The following is an 11,629-nucleotide window of genomic DNA, read 5'->3' as shown; positions in this document are numbered from 1 at the left end:
AGCAAAGAACTTTTCCAATATGAAGATGTAGGTGTCAGGATTATCCTTCTATGTTTGTATGAAAAGCTCATTTTTGCTGCCCTGTTTTTTTCTTTTTTATTTTTTTCCTGGAAGTTAAGTAAAAGTCTTTCTTCTCAGCATGGTCTTCTGTTCATAAGAAGGTATCTGGGCCCGGTTCTGCCAATGCATAGACAAAAACAAGCAAAAAAACATTTCCGTATTGCCCAAGGCACAGCTATTTGAAGCCAACACTGTTGACCAAAACTCATCATCTGACAAGACCAAAAGGCAAACTGATTTTGTCTGACTGGCAGACAGGCTGGAGTGCAGATTCTGCAGCTCTGCCTCCTTGGCCCCATTCACTGGACTTTGCTCAAGACAGACAATTACAGAACAGGCACAAAAGCTGGCAGATTGACACGATTTTTTTTTTTTCATTAACACAACCCCTGGGTGTAGCTAGTTTGCTCCTTTTCCATATACCCACCCTAAAGCACTGAGTCTATTTAGCCAGGTAGGGCTGATTGAACTGTTTCTTTGTTACTGCCTTGAAAGCTCTGTAATAATGCCTTACCATTTCTTCTTCCGCCAGGTGAGAGCCCTTCTTGACTTTCAGGCAGAAAGCCAAGAAGAGATCTTGTAATAACTTGAATTCTTTGCTTTGCTTCAAACTCGTGGCTTTCTCAAGAGCAGGGTCATTGTACTGAAACAGAAGAGAGCAAAGCTCCAAGCTATCAAGCAGAGTACAAGCAGATTAGGAAGAAATGAAATTCATCAATACAGTGGCCTCTTGGTCAAAAGTTCACTAAGAGAGAAGGGAGCTGTATGATGCCCCCGTCTCCTTTTAATTGGCTTGGAGCTGTTTCCTACCATGCTCAAGCAGATGTGGTGTCAATAGAAGTCATGCAAAAGCAGAAACTTTTAATTATTTTAAAATAGCCTGCGTCATCCTGGGGAGCTGTGCTTAGAACTTGTCAGGGAGAGGAGAGATAAAAAAAAAAAGAAAAAGAAAAGAGAGAATGAGCTAATATTTGCTAGACTAAATCTCTGAATTTGCTTCCAAAATATTTGTGCCCACTGTTTATTAATGTAAGAGTTAAGTCGTTCAGCAGCACATCAGGAAAAATAAAATGCTGTAAGCATTTTTGCAAACATGAGTATTTGTGGCAGAAGCATTGTGCGATTACATGGGATTTATTTAAATCCTTCTCTTAACTCAAAAAATTGCATCTGTCTGGGAAGGGAAGAAACAGGTCACCATGCAACCTACTACAAAGCACAAAACAACTAGCTGTATACTGGGTATCCGAAACTTGGGCTATAGGGCAGAAGTTAGACTGAAATACCTTTGCCACAGTGTAGGCAAACCCGTATTTGAAATATGGCCACCATGGGACAGATCACAAGCTCATGATAATGTTTAGCAAGAGTGAAACTTAGCTACAGCAAGCTCACCTGAAGATAAGCATCTCATCTTAGCATAACGAGCAACAAACACATAACTAAATGTTGTGAAAAGCAGGAAACTTCCCCTCTACCTTCATGGCAAAAGTGCTTTCTAACACTGATTTGGCACTTCTGACAAACATTTTATTGACTCATCTTTCTTAGCACTGTGAAATTAAGCCACAACTGAAACCCTCTGGTTAAACCTAGCTCCAGGTCATACATTATCCTAGTACCTCCAACCAATATGAGTTTTAAAAGTGCTTACTGTTCACTCATTTCCCACTAGGTGTTACGAGGCACTTTACCACCGAGTCCAAAAAGAGATTAATGAGACTACTACAGCAAGCTTTGAAATACCCCAACCTACCTTTGTTTTCTGCCTTATGAAGCAAAAGAAAGATCAGAGGAAATATGTGTTGCTGATCAAATATTGATTTATTACAATAAAAATTCTGGCCAGTTATGATTATCTGCCAGCCGTATTTTTGCAGGGCTGCTCTTGGTACCTGTGCCTCCTGGGACTTCGTTTAGCACATCAAAGTGTCTGTCAGCACCAGTAGTTCTTTGTAGCACTAACAGGATCAGTTCAACAGTAACTCCCCTTGAGGACAAATGTGTAGAGCTGCTGAAAAGCATGCTAGAAAACAAAACAAACAAAAAAATCTTACCAAAAAGAAAAAAAAAAAGACAAGTTTGTGCAGGATGGGGCAATAACAAAGTAGAGGGAAAAAAAAAAAAAGTAAGCACTTGTAGTGAAGTCTCTAGATTTTTTCTTATGACAAATACCCTCTTTTCAAATTTCAGAAGTGACGTGTAATGTTTTACTTCTTGGCAACACAGTGCAGCCACAGCTAAGCCTGATTTCTGCAGATGCCCCCACGCGGACTCCTTCAGGCAACACGAACAGTCCTTCTGCAGTCTGTGGACAGCCTTGTCTTTCCAGACAATGAAGATGGTGCTCTTCCCTCCCCACGAGCTCTCCAGCTTGGCACCATACAGTCACCAGCTGTCCTGGGACACCCAGATGTGTCTGGAGGTACATCCAGTGATGCCCAAGCCCAGGCTTCCAGGTAACATGTTTTGAGCACCAGTACACTTTCAAAGTGACTTTGATAACATATTTGAAACCATGCACGCCTCCCCTGACATATCAAGTGTAGGATGCACGTAAATGCCTGCAGAATCAGTGCGCTGCTCAATACAAAACATACTAATAAGCATCCTGAAAGCTTAACTGCTTTGTGCTATAAATAACTGATTTCCTTTCCCCCCTGTGACTGTTTGTGTATTTCTTTAAGATTCTCAGTTTAAAATAAACACAGACAAAAACAATACATTAGAAGGTGCCAAACTGTACATAATGGAAAGGCATGTGGAAGAGTGCACGCTATTTTTGAAAGGCTGACAGACTCAGGCAACATTTTTCTTAGTTTAATAATAAATAATCATAACATTCAAAGCACACGTATTGCATTGACAAGCACAGGATGACACGGAAAAATGCTCAGGTTTTTGGCTGGTAGCACGTACTTGCACAAACTGTTTGCCAGAAGTGACAGTTCGAAGGAAGATGGGAATGTGTCTCCTTGGATCACAGGGGCCTTTCATCTAATTCCTAATTACTGTAGGTGCCCCTCATTTCTCTCTTGTTCTGTGTTGACCTATTTTGGTGTTTTGCACTAAGGATCATTGTCAGGGAGTCACAGTGAAAAAAGGCCAGGGACTACAGCTAAGTGAGAACTTTCTAACCCAGGGGGGAGCGCAGTACCTTGACCAAGGTGGAGCTGAGGCTGGGAGTCTGAGCAACAAGGATGGCCCGAAGATAGTCCGATGCTCAGGGACATTCGAAGTCCATCAGGCAAGGAACGAGGCAAACACACACACACAGGCAGGTCTAGATGAAAAAAAAAAAATCATGGAGAATACACTACAACTGAGTCCAAAATAACAGACAGGTAACTCAATCATGAGAGGCAACAAGACTTCAGCAGTAGAAAGCAAGAATAAAGAGGGATCTATGAGAAATGCAACCACAGCCAACTAGCAGGCTGAGCAGCAGAGAGATTGCTCTTTGGCTCCTGAGAGGATAAATTGCCTGAGACTTCCAACTGATGAGGAAGATTTCATTCTAGGCTCCCAGTTTCCTTGTTTTCTTAAGTGTTGGATGTTGGTAGATGGGGGCATAAGTGGATGGATGTCTTCTGGTCACTTTGAACAGAGCATTTGTTACCCATGACAGCAAAGAAAAGGATGCAGCAGGGCCAGACTGTGTTGCTCTGGTTGAATTTTTTATCCACAGAATTACATTGCTGTTCCTCTACATTTTAACCAAAAGAAAACACATCACAGTGCACTCTTATTATGGTCTCACATCTTCTCACAGCCTTCCTCATCTGGAAGAGCTTGACAGAATCCAGCAGCTGCTGCTCCCAGCTCACCTTCCTTTCCTTCTGTTGGCTTCTCTTCCAGCTCTGAAAATCAGAGAGACTATTTGCTTCACTCCACCCAACGTGGCTTTGCATTTTGTTGGGCAGCAAACCATGCTGGCCTTCATGCTGACTTTGTTTTATTCAGCTGTTTCCCAGCCACACACGTAAAAAGTTGTTTTTATCTTTCACCTCTCATTCAGATGTCATATACACCTCCACTTCTCTAAGTTGTGCTTGCTTTATGACCCGCTCACTCAGAAAGTTGGCAGGTGTCTGATGCATTCATGTTGAGAATTTGTCTCCTATCTTCAGCAAAACTGTCCTGGAGATTTTGGTCTAAATGACACCTTTCGTCTGTTTTTAGATATCATCTGGGTCTAGCCAGGAAGCCTGGACTGATATGACAGCCCACCCTACACAAAGGTAGAGCCAAACAGTACTACAGGTGCATGGGATACCTGTGGATGTATCTCATCCCCATGAAGGCAAAAGGAAGATTTTCTCCAGAGTACTGGCCTGGATTCACGGTTTGGACTTCTCAGTGAGTTTGAGTAACTAACAGGTAATGGTGGTACTTAAGCAGCAGAGCTTGTCAAGTGTGGAGGGGAAAGCTTTGTAGAGGGAGCAAGGAAGGAGCAAAATTCTGTCTCCAGAAATAAATGCTGAGTGATGTCATACTCTGCCAGCGTGGTGGCTGCAGCTGGAAAGCGTCCTGTTGCTTTCTAAATGTGAAAGTCATTGTATAGTTATATTTCATAATCATGTACACCTTACATTTTTAACATTGCCGGGAAGACTGTTTAAATATCTTAGCACAAAGGGAGTGTTTGCAATAATCCTGTCTCCTGAAGAGACACAGCCCATAGAGCTCAGGATGGTCTCTGCTGCCAACTCTCCTTTTAGCAAATGAATTCCCATCTGCAGGGGGGCGGGGGCTGTGCTGGAGAAATTTCAGAGAGAGATAATAAGGCATTTCTCCACCAGAATTACAGCTAAATAAAATTTGGCATAAATTCAGCCTTGTCTAGCCTAACAAATACCCGCTCCTCAGTTTTGTTAACTGGTTTGTCATAGTTACACATACAGGCACACCTGTACACACACGGTGCTTTATTTATTTATTTTTGACATTTCAAATTACTGAGAATAGAAATAGTACATTAATGCCCAGCCTGTGCAATCAGTACCCTTCTCACTAATGTTTTCCTCCTTGATTACCCTTACTGATTTCATACTGTTAGTACTCAGTTGTACCTTTCATCTATTTATGAAAAAATGTACACGCACAATTGTACACTGGTTTTTAGACAACATTTTGAACGTAAAGCTGATCAGACAATAAGCCTGTTTCTATTTCATGGTAGCTATGGAAGTTTTGAACAGTAGTGTGGAGCATAACCAAACCTCACTAGATGCTTTTTGCAAAAACTGAATGTCATGTCTTTTTCTCTCCCCTGCCACCCGCAGACCGAAAGTTAAGATTTTCCTGCATGTAGCCTTATATATAAGCTATGTATAAGCTTATATATAAGCATGTAAGCATGCATTTATATAAGCTCTTTCTAGTCCTTAGTCTGAATTAAGGCAAGATTTTTCACCCTGGATGTCTGGAGCTGAGAGTGCAAAGGTCTGAACCTTTTTTTCACATCCAGAGCTAGTGTGCTAAACCCCAGGAGTTTAAGAAAACAGAAAGATGTGGAAACATCACTAAAAGGAATGCATAGCCCTGAAGTGTTATGGTGTGACATGACATCATATACTGGCTGAGACTGGCTTAAACAGCAATGTTCTTACTGGTTCCTGTACAGTTTAGCTGAAGGCACCTCCTGTAAGCATCAAGAATGGTTATTGAATCGCAGACCATATTTTGTCTAGGGATCTACTAATGAAATGAAATCATTTCTAGGACAGATTGCAGGCGCCAGCTTTTCAGCTGCTGTAAATCAGCATAGCTCCATACGTTTATACCAGTTGAGTGTCCAACACAAGGTGTCCACCTGTATGCCTAGTTCATTAAGCTGGAGGAGGAAAGGTGTTTTGAGGATGGGGTGTACACCCTGTATTAAGTATCAGCACCCCACATATGCTTACTTGTGTCCCTTGCATATTCATTTGGTGGCAGATCTGTAGGGTGTATTCAGGACTGGACCAACATTGAGAAATTTGCCTGGCCTCTGGTTCAGCATTTCAGTCAAAAGCAACCAGTCTCCAAAAGCTACCAAAACTTGTTGGAGGAAAAGACTCCACATACTGCCTTCAAATAAGTTATACAGAAGGAAAAATACAGCTTGGGGCTTTCAAAATGTGTTCACGTTATACAGACGGGAGTCCTTAGCATGCTGGAGCAGGGAGCGGAGCTTGGAGAAACATGGTTTTACAAAGTCAGAGTAAATTAGAAAGAAAATAGATAAAATCCCCTCACAGTTCACAGTTAAAGAATAATCATACAGCATCTGCCTTCATGTCTGAGGCTGCATTACAATGAAGGACACACTCAGTCTCGCAAACACACATTGCCGGCATGGCTTATCATCTCCTACCTCTCAAGCTGATCCTTCTGCCTCAGTTAAGTAGTTTTCCATTGACTTTTTCTGTTCCTCTTCAATGCAGTGTGAGCTTTTGATGACATTGGCAGTTATGAAACTTCTAAAACTCAGATCTTGTTTAGTATGAGGACAATCTGATTTTCTGGTATCTTTTCTTTTGTACTTACCCTGAAATGGTGCAGCCTTTTTGAAAGGACTCAGACCCCTGAAACAGAGATGGATTTCTCTAGAGTTCAGCTCTGTTCCGGTAATAGTCAGGGGGGAAGAGGAATGCATTACTGAATATGTACCACTTCTGATATTCAGCCCCTCATTTACCTACATAGAGATGAGGGGATATTGCTAAAATCTCTTTAAAAACTCACTGATTCAAAAGTTTACACTTTAATATCAATTTAACGGGCCCTTCTATCTCTGAAGAAACAGCAATCTTTCCTCCTAATTTAACTCTCATTTATTTATCTTCACCTTTTTCCACCCTCCCACCACTGCCCCCTTACATTTAGCTAGTAGCCAGTTTCTTTTAAATGTCACCTGTTATGAGGAACGTTGTTAACCTGTTACAGATCTCAGCTGGGTCATTACATACCCCCATCTGCTCTTGCAACTCTGGAATTGTTAGTAAGTCATTACAGACTTCCTTTCCCAGGTACTTGCATCTTTCATGGTTCTGTTACAGTGCTGCCTTGAAGATTTCGAGCAGTCCTGATTTATATGGGTGTGTTGGGCCTCAAAAAAAAAAAAAAAAAAAAAGGCAGGGTTTTCATAGGAATGTCCTGCAGCTCCTCAGTGTGACCTGCACAGTGCAGAGGATAATGTCTCCTCATTCCCCAGTATCTGTGTAAAGCTGATTTTGTCAAAGAAAGAAGATATGACTCCTCTGTGGTTATGCGTATATATGTATGTATCTATCAAGAGCCCCCTCACTCCTTCTCTTTATGTTCATGATGGCACCAAAAGAGAAATACTCAGGGATTCTGCAAGGCTGCACCTCCTCGTCCCCATGCCCACTGCTCACAAGTGCAAAGGCTCACGCTCTTGCAGAGCAGAGGTGACACTGGCAGTAAGGGATAGCTGGTGCTGAGGGATGGCAAGCACAGCTCAGTGCCTGCATGCCACATTATGCTGCTCTGAAGGGCTACAGCATTAAAACCCCCAGGTCACAGCATTTGCTGCAATCTCAAATACTTTCCCCCGTGCTGCTGTAGGGTCACCATCAGCAGATGGCAGGAATCACAGCTCCTTTAAGCCCAGCAATGATTCCCTCCCTGTGCTCTGGCTGGCTTTGCTAGTAAGCCTCTGTGTTGGAGCTTGATGCAAATCTGTGACTTAAAGCCACAGGCTGCCTCTTTACTAACTGTCAGCACTTGGTAATTGTCTTAAATTTTCCTTTACGTCACCATAATTGCAGAATACTACGGCAAACAACTAACAATGGAGCAGAGCATGGCAAATAAATCTTCAAAGACCTGTTTGTATTAACCGTCGCAGAAATATCTGAAGCATCGACAAGCAGAAATCAAAAGACTGATTCAGGCGTGGGGCAGCCATTAAGAACATGCTTAAATGGATGTATAGGTTTAAATGCCCTCCTGGACCTGGAACTAAATATTTGCAGATTGAATCTGCGCTGATTAGCACCAATAGCCATGCTAAATTTCCACTGAGCTCGTAATATGCTCCTCCTTAACAGAGTGATGAGGGAGTAGCGGACCCGCACTTCTTATTCAAACAATTATGAAATTATTTTGATTCCAGAACTAATTAACTGGACTGTATCTTAATCATTCGTACTAGTATCATACAGACTGTAAGCAAGCTATCATATGATTCCCTACCAGCCTGATATATTTCAATTTAAATGTAACTTAATAATTGCAGCACCAATTAGTTAAAATGTAAGTAGGAAAAAACATTGGATGGAGACATCTTAATTTAAATATAATCCATTAAGTAAAAACTGCTATTCTAATTAGTGATAATGTAGCACAATTAGGAAATAAAATTTGATTGGTACATTGGAATTTAAACTTAATTAGTAACTGCTATTCTAATTAGTAAATGCAATACGTTTGATGCAGGGTTTTGTCAGGAAGAAGTGCACATACAGTAGAGATGACAGCGGGGAAAGAGGCAGGAGGAGGTTTGAGGCAGGTAGTGCAGAAGAGAGGAGTTCAACCAAAGTCAAGCTCAACATCCTGTGTCTGAACCAGCACTGACTTTGCAGCAGGAGAAGTTTGATATCACTCAAAATCCTTGACATGGAAGAGAATTTGCCATCACCTTCAGGTGGTCTGCTCCCATGGTTAAATACTTCCATTGCCCTGATTGAGAGTTTCACTTTGACTTTTACAGTTTTGTTTCTAGATGTGGATCAGCAGGGCAAATTTTGATAAACTGGGGAAAATAACGGTGGAAGTCAGCTGTATCAGAGAACTCAAGGTTTTGAATTAGGAAGTGTCTAGGACAGCTTTATATCAAAGGCACTAAAACTAAGACAGATCTGCACTTTTATGAAGGGGAGAAAATTGGAGAAAGGAGCTTGAGACCTATCTCAATCAATAGCCTTCTTGGGAAAGATATTACAAATTTTTGTTTTAAAATGAGAGGGGAGGAACAGTAACAACAAAAAAGGCATTGGCTGTCTTTTTCTTTCTTTCCTTTTTTTTTTTTTTTCACAGACAAACCACAATAATTACAGCATCTATTTCCTGGAAAACAGTTCATTTAAACTTCTTGCTAGGGATGCATATTTAGCACTGTTTTCCATTGTATTACTTTGCATTTATTGACACTGAATTCTGTTTTATCAAGCAGCCACTTCCTGTCTTCAACTCTTCAACAGAAATTTTAGTTTTGTTTTTCTAGGATAGCATATTACTGCTGGGGAATTCTGCTGCCTCCCAGTCACCTTTGTTCCAGTCGCCTCTGACTTTGCAGAACATACCAAGTCCTGGTACTGATCACTAAAGGACGTCCATTTTTTCCTTCCTTCATTACTTACATTTTAACAGAGAGAAAACATAGTAGAGGAACAAATCCATTACAAATAATTAATATATAGGAATGCTATGTGTACATCAATGAACATTTTCACTTATTCCATGGCTTTGGTGAAAGAGTCTTTGTCAAATGACTTTCAATATCCGATGTTTTATATTGATTGGATTCTCCTTATTAATATATTTGTTGCTACAGAGAGCTTTAATAGATTTGCATGGTAATAACTTCCCCTTATAAAAACTACATAGACATTTTTTTCCCACTGTATCACATTTATCCAAATGTCTACTCATTCCATTCTTAATTACAGTTTACACCAGATGCTCCCAGACTTCACTTCGAAAACATATGTTATATTTTCCATTCTCCTGGTACAATGGGCTATTTAAGGAGCACATGAAAGACACAGCTGGTAGGTCAGCACTTTCATACTTGAGTTCCTTTACACCCCTTGTGAGAATTAGTCCTCACACTTGGTTACTGTTCATCTTGTTAATTTATTTGGAAACCTTTTGTATCAGTAATTTAATTTCTGATTGCTTGTCACAAAAGCATCCCAGAAAGATGTTGCAATGTGAGAGAAGTCCCTCAGTTCCAAAAATAATTAATTTTTTATGACTTTTTATTACATAGTCTGAACTTTCTGATTGTCCCCTATTGTGACTCAATCATTTATTACCCTTATAGACTAGATGGCAATATCCTTATTTCTGATGTGTTTGGGAAGTAGAAAGTATTCTCTTGTATTTAGCAAGAAACATCTTCTTGGGCTCTTATTAGAGTTTAGCATTTAGCTTTCAAGAATTTGGGATTTCTTTGGTTTTGCATTGTGTTTTTTTGTTTGTTTGTGTGTGTGCTGAAACAGAAATTCTATGTTTCCTTAGTGTCTTCTTTTAGTACCCTGTTTAACAATAATACCTTTATTTATTTGTTTGTTTTTATTTTATTTTTCCGGTGGATAACACATTTACTCTGAACTTCTACTCTGCCATACATAAATGTGGAGATTACAGAATAAATGAATGGTGGTTAAATCCAATAATTTGACCCTTTCAACTGCTCCTTTTATGCATTTGTTCCTGCTTGGTTTAGCTAGATGACTAGAGAGTAAGCCTTTTCCTTCTTATTCATTCTTTTTAAAATTTCCCCTTGTGAAGTTAAAAATCTGGAAACACATTTTCTGTTTCTGGATGTAAAGGTGGAAACAAAACACCAGCATGCATCCCCTGTGAGCAGCGTGTAGTTTCCACTGCCTTCATGAACAGGTCACAAAAATGCCAATTAGAAGCTTTATCAGGATAACTGGGTTGGCTTTGAGGCAAGTATGGGGACTAGTTAACCATAAATAGTTGCTTGCAATGTTGTTTTTTCTGCCACTGTACAAAATATATGAGGGTTATAAACACCAGATAGAAATAGTTGTTTTCTAAGCTGAGTGCTTGAGCTGGTACAAGAATAAATGTATTCAACAAAGTCATGAATAAATTAAGGCTGCCAATTAGAAGGCAGTTCATGACTATCAGTGACAGACTTCCAGACAGAATAGTAGTTTAGGAAAACGCTAGTTTCAGTATAGGGATTCCTTAATCTATGGGAAAGATCATGGGATTTGCTTTCTATTGTGGAAGAACTCAACATGCTAACTGAAAAAGATCCAGGTCTTCAGGATGTTTTTGTGCCCTTTTCTGTTGGATTAGAGAATTCTACCCTATGAAAAAACTTCTGTGCTTGAAAAGTGATTCAGGATGTGATTCCCCCCAAGATCACCCAGCAAGAAGCTGAAATTCCTCCTCTAACATTTGTCCAAAGCTCCTCCTGCACAGACTGCTTGTCTGCTTTTCCAGTACATATATTAAATAGGAGAATACACGAGCCTTTCAGTCCCAAAGAAAGATGCCATCCCAGCCAGCAAAATCTGCTTGTATTTTGGCCCTGCAGTGTCATATAACTGTACTGTCAGAGGTATTCTGTTAAACCCAACACTCTACAGATTTGAGTGCACAGAGATTATAGTCCATAGTAAGCATGTAAAGATACTTGTCTGGTATCAGGGACTCCTTGAGGCAGAGGGGATATAATTACACCACACCAACTTTGATGGGTTTTTCCCTTCTGTGAACTTGTCTAATCTTTGAACTCAGGTATGCTTCTACGCTAGCCCATGGTATTGGCAATGACTTTGATGGTATAATTCTCCACTAT

At 40.4% G+C, this 11,629-nt stretch overlaps 1 long non-coding RNA gene across 1 annotated transcript; it reads right to left on the bottom strand.

Moving 5' to 3' along the window:
• Positions 1 to 2,869: 2,869 nt before the first annotated feature.
• Positions 2,870 to 6,670, bottom strand: LOC118157214. The gene is made up of 2 exons (XR_004746583.1): positions 6,592 to 6,670; positions 2,870 to 4,818 (listed from the first exon to the last, which is right to left on the bottom strand). It is a non-coding gene; the product is annotated as an uncharacterized LOC118157214 (long non-coding RNA).
• Positions 6,671 to 11,629: the final 4,959 nt, after the last annotated feature.

Source organism: Oxyura jamaicensis, assembly GCF_011077185.1.
Source record: "Oxyura jamaicensis isolate SHBP4307 breed ruddy duck chromosome 4 unlocalized genomic scaffold, BPBGC_Ojam_1.0 oxy4_random_OJ72816, whole genome shotgun sequence".
In the NCBI taxonomy this organism is placed as follows: Eukaryota; Metazoa; Chordata; class Aves; order Anseriformes; family Anatidae; genus Oxyura; species Oxyura jamaicensis.
This window is presented reverse-complemented; position numbering and strand designations above follow the sequence as displayed.